Below are 13,175 nucleotides of genomic sequence, written 5' to 3' on the forward strand. Positions count from 1 at the left end.
TTGGGATTGGAATTAAAATTGACATTTTCCAGTCCTGTGGCCTCTGCTGAGTTTTCCAAATTTGCTGACATATTGAGTGCAGCACTTTTACTTTATTTTTTTTCATTCTTTCTTTTTTTTCTTTTTCAGTGGGTTTTCTCATACATTGATATGAATCAGCCATAGAGTTACACGTATTCCCCATCCCGATCCCCCCTCCCACCTCCCTCTCCACCCGATTCCTCTGGGTCTTCCCAGCCCACCAGGCCCGAGCACTTGACTCATGCATCCCACCTGGGCTGGTGATCTGTTTCACCATAGATAATATACATGCTGTTCTTTCGAAACATCCCACCCTCACCTTCTCCCACAGAGTTCAAAAGTCTGTTCTGTACTTCTGTGTCTCTTTTTCTGTTTTGCATATAGGGTTATCATTACCATCTTTCTAAATTCCATATATATGTGTTAGTATACTGTAATGTTCTTTATCTTTCTGGCTTACTTCACTCTGTATAATGGGCTCCAGTTTCATCCATCTCATTAGAACTGATTCAAATGAATTCTTTTTAACGGCTGAGTAATATTCCATGGTGTATATGTACCATAGCTTCCTTATCCATTAGTCTGCTGATGGGCATCTAGGTTGCTTCCATGTCCTGGCTATTATAAACAGTGCAGCGATGAACATTGGGGTGCACGTGTCTCTTTCAGATCTGGTTTCCTCGGTGTGTATGCCCAGAAGTGGGATTGCTGGGTCATATGGCAGTTCTATTTTCAGTTTTTTAAGAAATCTCCACACTGTTCTCCATAGTGGCTGTACTAGTTTGCATTCCCACCAACAGTGTAAGATGGTTCCCTTTTCTCCACACCCTCTCCAGCATTTATTGCTTGTAGACTTTTGGATAGCAGCCATCCTGACTGGCGTGTAATGGGACCTCATTGTGGTTTTGATTTGCATTTCTCTGATAATGAGTGATGTTGAGCATCTTTTCATGTGTTTGTTAGCCATCTGTATGTCTTCTTTGGAGAAATGTGCTTGCTTTGGCAGCACATATACTAAAATTGGAACGATACAGAGAAGATTAGCATGGCCCCTGCGCAAGGATGACATGCAAATTCGTGAAGTGTTCCATATTTTTAAAACTCCTAGAGGAGAACATAGGCAAAACACTCTCCGACATAAATCACAGCAAGACCTTCTATGACCCACCTCCCAGAATATTGGAAATAAAAGCAATAATAAACAAATGGGAGCTAATGAAAATTAAAAGCTTTTGCACAACAAAGGAAACTATAAGTAAGGTGAAAAGACAGCCCTCAGATTGGGAGAAAATAATAGCAAATGAAACAACAGGCAAAGGATTAATCTCAAAAATATACAAGCAACTCCTGAAGCTCAATTCCAGAAAAATAAATGACCCAATCAAAAAATGGGCCAAAGAACTAAACAGACATTTCTCCAAAGAAGACATACAGATGGCTAACAAACACATGAAAAGATGCTCAACATCACTCATTATCAGAGAAATGCAAATCAAAACCACAATGAGGTACCATTACACGTGCACCACTTTTAGAGCATCATCTTTCAGGATTTGAATTAGCTCAACTGGAATTCCATCACCTCCACTAGCTTTGTTCACAGCTTGCTAAGGTCCACTTGACTTCACAGTCCAGGATGTCTGTCTATAAGTGAGTAATCATACCATCGTGTTTTTCTGGGTCCTGAAGATCTTTTTTGTACAGTTCTTCTGTGTATTATTGCCACCTCTCCTTAATATCTTCTGCTTCTCTTAGGTGCCTACCATTTCTATCCTTTATTAAACCCATCTTTGCATGAAATATTCCCTTGGTATCTCTAATTTTCTTGAAGAGATCTCTAGTCTTTCCCATTCTATTTCTTTGCAATGATCATTGATCATTGAAGTCTTTCTTATCTCCCCTTGCTATTCTTTGGAACTCTGCATTCAAATGGGTATATCTTTCCTTTTCTCCTTTGCTTTTCAGTTTCTTTCTTTTCACAGCTATTTGTAAGGCCTCCTCAGATAGCCATTTTGCTTTTTTGCATTTCTATTTCTTGGGAATGGTCTTGATTCCAATGTCATGAACCTCTGTCCATAGTTCATCTCGCACTCTGTCTATCAGATCTAGTCCCTTAAATCTATTTCTCACTTCCACTGTATAAGGGAATTGATTTTGGTCATACTTGAATGGTAAGAAAGTTATCTTTGTAATAATTTGTCCATTTTTTTAGTGTATAGTTGTTTGTAGAAGTGTCTTATGATTCTTTGTATTTCTAAGGTGTTGACTCTAATTTCTTTTTCATTTCCGATTTTATTCATTTTTTTTTTGTTCACGTATCTTGGTAAAGATTTATCAATTTTATTTTTTTTCAAAGAATCAGCTTTTAGTTTCATTGAACTTTTTATTTCTACCTGTATTTATATTTAAAATGATAAGAAATGTTCCTCCAGATTTTTTAAGATCAGAAGTTGTTCACAATTTCAAAAGAGAAATCAAGAAAAATATAATTGAATATTTACTTAAAGAAAAGACTGAAAAATAGGTATCCTTGTATAGTTCAAGCATATACAACTTCATGGTGGCCTTTATTTCATTGATAAACACAGATATAAAGGTGCAAAATTGTGTACAAATAGAATATGGTAATGATAAGTCAAATAAATGGTATTGTAAAGAACAACAGAAATTTGAAGGAGAGACTTCTGTGGGCTACACAGTTAAATGGGCTTCCGTGGTTCAGATGGTAAGGAATCTGGCTGCAATACAGGAGACCGGGGTTCCATCCCGGAGTCAGGAAGATCCCCTGGAGAAGGTCATGGCAACCCACTCCAGTATTCTTGCCTGGATAATCCTATGGGCAGAAGAGTCTGGTGGGGTATAGTCCATGGTGTCACAAAGAGTCAGACACAACTGAGTGACTAACACGTGCCCACACACACACACACACACACACACACACACGTTAAATAAAATATTACTGAATCAATGCGTGTGAGCCAGACTGGCTGGGTGGATGGGGTTTAGAATGCACTTGAATGAAATGAAATCAGGCTTTTCAGGCAAGAACAAATCTGAAAGGCAGGGCCTGACTGGGAATCTGACAAAAGCAAATTAGTTGGAGTAGCAGTTTTATGTATCTGAGGAAAGAGACAAAGATCAGCATAAACTTTATACCGAACATACAGACTCTTGTGATATAGCCACAATTCCATTTAACTTTACAGTCTACTATCCCTTTAAAATTCTATAGAGGATTTCTATAGAAATTTCTATAGAAATTTGTCATCTGGCTGAGCTGAGATGATAAAACTAAAAAACCCATGAAACCTTAAGTCACTGAACAGAATCCTGATTCAGAAGTCAGAATGTTCAGAAACATTTAGTACACAAAACTTCAAACTTGATTGAAAGTTAAATCCTCTTTCCTCCTCACATTGGGAATGGAAGACAGGAAGTAAAGGGAGGGGACGTGGTCTTCATTGCTTCCAGTCTTCCCCACCTTACTAAGTGTGTTTTCCTGTTCCAAGCCCTGATTTAGCATCAGAAGTGGGTGGGAACCAGTGGGGAATAGAGGCAAGAGATGGGTCTCATCTGATTCACCAGATGGATCAGGTTATCTTGGCTTGGCAGGTGTTCTGAGATGCCTCTAACCATGGAAATATCTACCTGAGTTATTCAGAGACTCCCACAGGAAACATGTGACTGGTGCCATATTGCAGACCATCGCTTCTACTTTGATCCACAGATTCTGGTTACATATCTGGTTATATCACTCCTCCAGTTGTTCATGGGCTACTCATTTTTAGAGTTATCAGTAACTCAGAAATGGTTCATAACTTTGCTTTCACAAGCCTAGGTTTCCATGGACCAAAAAGAATTCCAGGGATAGTCTTACATGTGTGTTAAGCGTTCGTTATTAAGTAAGGTATGTATTTGGAATATGTCATAATATTTGACAGATTTGGGCTTCCCTTGTGGCTCAGCTGGTGAAGAATTCGCCTGCAATGCGGGAGACCAGGGTTCGATCCCTGGGTTGGGAAGATCACCTAGTGAAGGGAAAGGCTACCCACTCCAGTATTCTGGCCTAGAGAGCTCCACAGACTGTATAGTCTGTGGGGTGGCAAAAGTTGGACACAACTGAGTGACTTTCACTCACTCACTGTCTTACTGACATACTTAAAACACACATTCAGTTCAGTTCAGTTCAGTTCAGTCGTTCAGTCATTCAGTCGTATCCGACTCTTTGCCACCCCATGAATTGCAGCACACCTGGCCTCCCTGTCCATCACCAACTCTTGGAGTTTACTCAAACCCATGTCCATCAAGTCGGTGATGCCATCCAACTATCTCATCCTCTGTTGTCCCCTTCTCCTCCTGCCCCCAATCCGTCCCAGCGTCAGGGTCTTTTCCAATGAGTCAACTCTTCGCATGAGATGGCCAAAGTTTCAGCTTCAGCATCAGTCCTTCCAATGTACACCGAGGACTGATATCCTTTAGGTTGGACTGGTTGGATCTCCTTGCAGTCCAAGGGACTCTCAAGAGTCTTCTCCAACACCATAGTTCAAAAGCATCAATTTTTCAGTGCTCAGCTTTCTTCACAGTCCAACTCTCACATCCATAATGACCACTGGAAAAACCATAGCCTTGACTAGACAGATCTTTGTTGGCAAAGTAATGCCTCTGCTTTTTAATATTCTATCTAGGTTGGTCATAACTTTCCTTCATGGCTTTATTTAAATGTCAATGTTTTTAGATACTACTGTTGCATCTAAATCTTTGAAAGTAGGAAAAATAATTCTTGACAATGCTTGGGTTCTTTATAGTGATCTAAAGAGCTCTATGCCTACATATTGAGGAACATCACAAACCTTAGAATAACATCTTAGTGGTTTTGCCTAGTGGATTCTCTTGTATAGGACACAAGTTCTTAAGTATTTTGGTGCTATGGACTCTGCAGTATGGTAAAGCCTACAGACTCAGAAAAAAATGTTTTTAAATGCACAAAATAAAATACAAATGATTCCAAAAGGAAATCAATTTTATTGAAATACAGTTATCAAATTATTAAGAAGTGATATAATAATGCATGTATTTCTTTGTTACATAACAACAGATAGTGGCAGGTTCAGGAATATTATATTGAAATAGTGGTAGGTGTAAACAGTATTTCAAAGTATTTCTAAAACTGAAATGTGGTTTATAATATTTGTATTTTCTGTTGGTGACACAGACAAAAGTATTGTAAATATTGCCATGGCTTGTTTCTTAAATTCATAGTTAAGTAAAGTGCTAAGTTTCAGTTAAAGAATAGGGAGAATAAAGGTTTCCGAAATCTTTCCCCAATTAAAAGCAATCTATTTGCATTTTGTCACTACCTCGTTCAGTGAAATAGTTCCAGTTGCTCTATTGAGGATGGTTAGCCTGTAGAAGTCAATGAAATATGCACTCTTTCCTTGAATCACGCCTTCTGTTGGTTCATAACATCCCTGCTTTCTTTCTGGGAGATTGTTACAGATTTTTTATGGCACTCAATCGGTCCTGGCTTCCCTCATCAGCATGGGCTTTCCAGGTGGCACTAGTGGGAAAGAATCTGCCTGCAGTTCAAGAAAATTGCAGGAGATGCAGTTTCAATCCCTCGGTTGTGAAGATTTCCTGGATTAGGAAATGGCAACCCACTCCAGTATTCTTGCCTGAAAAATTTCATGGACAGAGGAGCTTGGTGGGCTATATTCCTTCATCAGCAAGGTGTGGTCCCTAGCTTTTAAAAAATATATCATTTCGCAGAAAGGTAGTTTTTCTTTTCTGAGAATTTTCCTGTACTTTGGGTACTCAGTCACACTGGATATGACTTTTCAAACAGCAGAAAGGATTCTATTGGAACTAAAGGTTTCCCTCTTGCCTAAAAAGATGATGATGGCATCACAAATAAAACACCTCCCCTTCCTCTGGAAATGAAGTCCTCCTGAGGGATTTCCACTTCGCCTCTTCAGCAGTGTGAAATGACCCAGGAAAAGACTTAATAAGTGGATGTCAGCCACAGAGTAAGCAGAAAAAAATGATGAATGGCTCACTGGGCCACCCTATCTCAGTGCAGTTTGGCTGAGGACTATGCATTTGATTCTGTAGTTTTTCTGTGTTAACTACGGTCAGGGATTCCCAGGTAGTTTCAGCCTGAGGCTATTACTTCTAATAATTGAGGCTGATGAAACGTCGTGGTATTTTTACAGCTTAGCTGTGACATGCAATATATCACTTTGCTTCAGTCAAAAAAAATGTTATACACTTCATTGACAAAAGGTTGGATATTTAGTTTTCCCTCCCCACGCTGTCTACAATGTATTTGATTGGATTTACCAATAAATTTTACATTTAAAATGTTGCAGAAAATTGCCTGATACTAGAATGAGATTATTCAGGTGTAAGACAAATGTATCAGGATCATTAGGAAATTAATTACATGAAATGATTGACACATTGCCACTAGAAGAGGTGTTACATATAGCCTTACACCTTTGAACACAACACCATAGATTCCTTGCGAAAAACTGCTTATCATGTTAAAATAGCAGAATTGTTTAGAGTAAAAATCAACTGTTTAGGAAGTTGTACATTCATAACAATTCATGATGATTATTTTTTTCCTGCTTATGCTTAACATATCGCTAGCAATGAAAATTTGTGTAAGAGCTGACACCCCGGTCATCAGTGTTTGGGATTTTTTTTTAATTAGCAAGAAATTTCATTACTATTTGTACAAATAAAGAAAATCTGTAATAGAATATGTTATTTATGATAAAGAAAATGTACAATAAAAATGAAGAAATCTGTACCAAAAGATATTCAGAGGAAAATTCTGTGTGCCAAATTCTATGTAAATTAAACTATCCAGTGATATAGAAAATATGTGAACTAAGTCTGTAAACTTAAAGCTTACTTAAAAGAATTCATAAAAGAGTGTTGAATTTTGTCAAAGGCTTTCTCTGCATCTATTGAGATAATCATATGGTTTTTATCTTACAATTTGTTAATCTGGTGTATTACGTTGATCGATTTGTGGATATTAAAGAATCCTTGCATTCCTGGGATAAAGCCCACTTGGTCATGGTGTATGATTTTTTTTAATATGTTGTTGGATTCTACTTGCTAGAATTTTGTTAAGGATTTTTGCATCTATGTTCATCAGTGATATTGGCCTGTAGTTTTCTTTATTTGTGGCATCTTTGTCTGGTTTTGGAATTAGGGTGATGGTGGCCTCATAGAATGAGTTTGGAAGTTTACCTTCATCTGCAATTTTCTGGAAACAATGAAAAAACAGAAAGAGAAATTAAGGAAACAATACCATTCACCATTGCAACAAAAAGAATAAAATACTTAGGAGTATATCTACCTAAAGAAACAAAAGACCTATACACAGAAAACTATAAAATATTGATGAAAGAAATCAAAGAGGACACAAACAGAAGGAGAAACATACCGTGTTCACGGATTGGAAGAATCAATATTGTCAAAATGGCTGTTCTTCCCAAAGCAATCTATAGATTCAATGCAATCCCTATCAAGCTACCAACGGTATTTTTCACAGAACTAGAACAAATAATTTCACAATTTGTATGAAAATACAAAAAACCTCAAATAGCCAAAGTAATCTTGAGAAAGAAGAATGGAACTGGAGGAATCAACCTGCCTGACTTCAGACTCTACTACAAAGCCACAGTCATCAAGACAGTATGGTACTGGCACAAAGACAGAAATATAGATCAACAGAACAGAATAGAAAGCCCAGAGATAAATCCACGAACCTATGGACACCTCATCTTTGACAAAGGAGGCAAGGATATACAGTGGAAAAAAGACAATCTCTTTAACAAGTGGTGCTGGGAAAACTGGTCAACCACTTGTAAAAGAATGAAACTAGAACACCTTCTAACACCATACACAAAAATAAACTCAAAATGGATTAAAGATCTAAATGTAAGACCAGAAACTATAAAACTCCTAGAGGAGAACATAGGCAAAACACTCTCTGACATAAATCACAGCAAGATCTTCTATGACCCACCTCCCAGAATATTGGAAATAAAAGCAAAGATAAACAAATGGGACCTAATGAAACTTAAAAGTTTTTGCACAACAAAGGAAACTATAAGTAAGGTGAAAAGACAGCCCTCAGGTTGGGAGAAAATAATAGCAAATGAGGAAACAGACAAAGGATTAATCTCAAAAATATACAAGCAACTCCTGAAGCTCAATTCCAGAAAAATAAATGATCCAATCAAAAAATGGGCCAAAGAACTAAACAGACATTTCTCCAAAGAAGACATACAGATGGCTAACAAACACATGAAAAGATGCTCCACATCACTCATTATCAGAGAAATGCAAATCAGAACCACAATGAGGTCCCATTACACGCCAGTCAGGATGGCTGCTATCCAAAAGTCTACAAGCAATAAATGCTGGAGAGGGTGTGGAGAAAAGGGAACCCTCTTACACTGTTGGTGGGAATGCAAACTAGTACAGCCACTATGGAAAACAGTGTGGAGATTTCTTAAAAAACTGGAAATAGAACTACCATATGACCCAGCAATACCACTTCTGGGCATACACACTGAGGAATCCAGATCTGAAAGAGACACGTGCACCCCAATGTTCATCGCAGCACTGTTTATAATAGCCAGGACATGGAAACAACCTAGATGCCCATCAGCAGATGAATGGATAAGGAAGCTGTGGTACATATACACCATGGAATATTATGCAACCATTAAAAAGAATTCATTTGAATCAGTTCTAATGAGATGGATGAAACTGGAGCCCATTATACAGAGTGAGGTGAGCCAGAAAGATAAAGAACATTACAGTATACTAACAGATATATACGGAATTTAGAAAGATGGTAACGATGGCCCTATATGCAGGGCAGAAGAAGAGACGCAGAAGTACAGAACAGACTTTTGAACTCTGTGGGAGAAGGGGAGGGTGGGATGTTTCGAAAGAACAGCATGTATATTATCTGTGGTGAAACAGACCACCAGCCCAGGTGGGAGGCATGAGTCAAGTGCTCGGGCCTGTTGGGCTGGGAAGATCCAGAGGAATCGGGTGGAGAGGGAGGTGGGATGGGATACCGGGATGGGGAATTCGTGTAACTCTATGGCTGATTCACATCAATGTATGACAAAACCCACTGAAAAATAAAAATAAAATAAAATTTAAAAAAATAAAAAATAAAATAAAAGAATTCACTCAAAGTCTTAAAGATTTCAAGTAAAACTGATAATAAGGATAAAAGTAAAGTTAAATATATTCTTTAAAAGGAGAAGTGGTTTAATAAATCTTAGAATTTTTTTTACGAAAATATAGATAGACACCTTAAATTTTAATTTAAAAGAATCAGATGTAAATAAAAATATAATAATTTATTTAAAAAGAAATAGAATGCTATAATGGAAGTGTCTAGTACCTGTTAAAAGGTTGGACTTGGATGGGCTGCTGACTACAATCTCCTGAGCCAATCTGGAGAAACTACAGAAACTCATGGGAGACATGGGTAAGGAAGACTAGCAAACATTGAGAAAAAAACAAAAACAAAAACACAAAACATTTTGAGAACACAGACTACCAAGAAACAATACATGAAGGGGAGGGCCTTGATGTGTTTGTAGCCAGAGCAAGGGTAATAGGAGGCTGGTCAGGGAGAAAAGGCTGGAGGAAAGCTTTCAGTTCTGCTTTTACCTTCCAACGGATTGCCTTAACATAATTCCCACCTGTTTCTCTGCCATGAGAGACGTCAGAACAGCCCAGTATCTCCAGCCCAATATCTCCACTGCAGATATTGAGCAATAGGACTGCAATTGATGAAGAGTCTGGCTTACTGCAACCCTTGGACATTCACTTCTTCAGTCCTCTTCCTCCAAGCCCTCATATGGGATTTATAAACCAAACAGGATTTCTCTTTCCAAACTGCTTATTCAAAATAGTTTAAAAACGAATCCATAACTAGAAGACTTGTATGGAAGATTTAACATGATTCTTGGGGGCTGGGGTCTCTCTGCTCTGGGGCCCATCCCCTCTCCATGTATAAAATGGAGGAGCTTAGCTTCCTAAAGCAAGGGCTTAGCCTTTGGGCTTATCCTAATATGTATTGCTAGAAAGAACAATTGGTACTCTTAGCTGCTTGTGTTCCAAAATTCCTAAGAGTTAGTGAATAAATAAACTGTGGTACATCAGATGATGGAATATTATTCAGCACTAGAAATAAATGAGCTATCAGGCCATGAAAAGACATGGAGAAAACATACATACATATTACTAAGTGAAAAAAAATCCAAAAGTCTTCATACTATATTGTTGCTGCTCAGTCACTAAGTCATGTCTGACTCTGTAACCCCATGGAGCACAGCATGCCAGGCTTTCCTGTCCTTCACTATGTCCCAGGGTTTGCTCAAATTCATGTCCATTGAGTTGGTGATGCTATCCAACCATCTCATCATCTGTTGCCCCCTTCTCTTCCTGCCCTCAACCTATCCCAGCATCAGGGTCTTTTCTAGTGAATTGACTCTACGCATCAGGTGGTCAAAGTAATGGAGTTTCAGGTTTAGCATCAGTCTTTCCAGTGAATATTCAGGGTTGATTTCCTTTAGGATTGACTGGTTTGATCTCCTTGCAGTCCAAGGGACTCTCAAAAGTCTTCTCTAACATCATGTAGTTGCAGTTATATAACATTTTGAGAAAGGCAAAGCTTGGAGAAGTGGTAGTCAAGGGTGGGCTAGGGAAGGGATGAATAGATGGAACACAGTGGAATTTTAGGATAATGAGACTTCTGCACAATACTAGAGAATACAAAGTGCAAAGAAATATGTGTAAAGAAATCAAATTTTAAAATTAATTACAGAATTCAGTTGATGGGCATATGAATATTCATTCTGAAATTCTTTCAACTGTTTTTTGTATTTTGGCAAATTTTCACCATAAAGTGTTGCAGAGAGAGAGAGAACTAACAGAAAAGGAGAGAAAAACTATTCCTGCTTTATTTTGTGTGGCCCTTGTAACAGGTTGGAATCAAAGACATGAACCAAATATGGAGAACTAAGATGTATGGTTATTCATTTTTATTAAGCTATTAGTTTTTAATAAGTAAACTATATTTTTTAGAGTAGCTTTGAGCTCATAGTCAGATTAAGCCAGAAGTGCAAAGCGATCTAATATACACAAACTTCCCTGCGATAAATGTCTCAGACCAGTGTAACACCTTCGTTAAAACTGATGAATCTACAGTGACACATCTCTATGATCAGGGCCATAGTTTACACTAGGACTCACTTTTGGTGTTGTTTGTGTCATTATACAATTGCCAAAACACTAAAAGTGTACAATTAGCATTTTACTATACCTGCTTTTATCACACATATATTTATTTGTGCTTCTTATTTTTTAAATGCATTTCAAATTAAATTAGTACATGCCATTGTGTACATAGTATTGTTGTTGTTTAGTTGCTAACTTGTGTCCAACTCTTTGCAATCCCACGGACTGCAGCTGGCTAGATTTCTCTGGCTGTGGGATTTCTCAGGCAAGAACACCAGACTGGGTTGCCATTTCCTTCTCCAGAGGATCTTCCCCACCCAGGGATTGAACCCGGGTCTTCTGCATTGTAGGCAGATGCTTTGCCATCTGAGCTACCGGGGAAGGCATGTTTAGTTTTTGATTTGAATACCTAGTTGTTCCAGTGCTGTTTGTTGAAAAACTTTTCCTTTTCTTGTTAGCATGCCTTTTCACCTTTGTCAAATATTAAATGATCACATAGTATGACTATTTCTGGGCTCTCTATTTCATTGATCTAACTATTGACCTTTTGCTTGTACATACTGTCTAAATTACTATGTTCTTATAGTAACTGTTAAACACAGAACAAAAGACTTTTAAGTTGATTTTTAGTCAAAGTAGACATGTGGAAAAGTAATATGACAACCAAGTTCACTTAATATAAATAATTCTTATAATTTAAAAGTTGGGGGGCAAATAAAATGAACTTAGTGAATAAGTCAGAAAAAAATACACACATATAGCTAATATATATGACTAATTTGCTTATAATAAAAATGATTCAGATCGCACTTCACATAATCAAAATGGCAGCATTTTAAGTGATTGTATTAGGAGCTGATAGGCTACCTATATCTAATTTGGGCAATGGTCATTTATCTGGATACAATATTGGGATATGTATATACGACTGAAAAAATAATTTTGTCTTTTGACCCAGTAACTTTACCTTTTGGATTCCTTGCCAGAGGTAGAGAGCAATTAATATGCTCAAATATTAATACTCAAGAAATTTTCTTGAAAAGAAGAAGTGAAACTCTCACTGTTTGCAGATGATATGATCCTCTACATAGAAAACCCTAAAGACTCTACCAGAAAATTACTAGAGCTAATCAATGAATATAGTAAAGTTGCTGGATATAAAATTAACACACAGAAATCTCATGCATTCCTATACACTAACAATGAGAAAACAGAAAGAGAAATTAAGGAAACAATACCATTGACCATTGTAACAAAAAGAATAAAATACTTAGGAGTATATCTACCTAGAGAAACAAAACCTATACATAGAAAACTATAAAACACTGATGAAAGAAATCAAAGAGGACACAAACAGATGGAGAAATATACCATGTTCATGGATTGGAAGAATCAATATTGTTTAAATGACTATACTACCCAAAGCAATCTATAGATTCAATGCAATCCCTATCAAGCTACCAACGGTATTTTTCACAGAACTAGAACAAATAATTTCACAATTTGTATGGAAATACAAAAAACCTTGAATAGCCAAAGTAATCTTGAGAAAGAAGAATGGAACTGGAAGAATCAATCTGCCTGACTTCAGACTATACTACAAAGCCACAGTCATCAAGACAGTATGGTACTGACACAAAGACAGAAATATAGATCAACAGAACAGAATAGAAAGCCCAGAGATAAATCCACGAACCTATGGACACCTCATCTTCGACAAAGGAGGCAAGAATATACAATGGAAAAAAGACAACCTCTTTAACAAGTGGTGCTGGGAAAACTGGTCAACCACTTGTAAAAGAATGAAACTAGAACACCTTCTAACACCATACACAAAAATAAACTCAAAATGGATTAAAGATCTAAAC

General features: G+C 37.4%; 2 non-coding genes across 2 annotated transcripts; one reads left to right on the forward strand and one right to left on the reverse strand.

The window, feature by feature from the left end:
• Window positions 1-1,011: 1,011 nt before the first annotated feature.
• Window positions 1,012-1,118, forward strand: LOC136165607 (U6 spliceosomal RNA). Its single transcript, XR_010662614.1, has one exon. It is a non-coding gene; the product is annotated as a U6 spliceosomal RNA (small nuclear RNA).
• Window positions 1,119-11,616: 10,498 nt separating this feature from the next.
• TRNAC-ACA (transfer RNA cysteine (anticodon ACA)) lies at window positions 11,617-11,688 on the reverse strand. The gene has a single exon. It is a non-coding gene; the product is annotated as a tRNA-Cys (tRNA).
• Between the last annotated feature and the right edge of the window lie 1,487 nt (window positions 11,689-13,175).

The sequence above is a fragment of the Muntiacus reevesi genome, chromosome 3 (assembly GCF_963930625.1).
Source record: "Muntiacus reevesi chromosome 3, mMunRee1.1, whole genome shotgun sequence".
Taxonomy (NCBI): domain Eukaryota; kingdom Metazoa; phylum Chordata; class Mammalia; order Artiodactyla; family Cervidae; genus Muntiacus; species Muntiacus reevesi.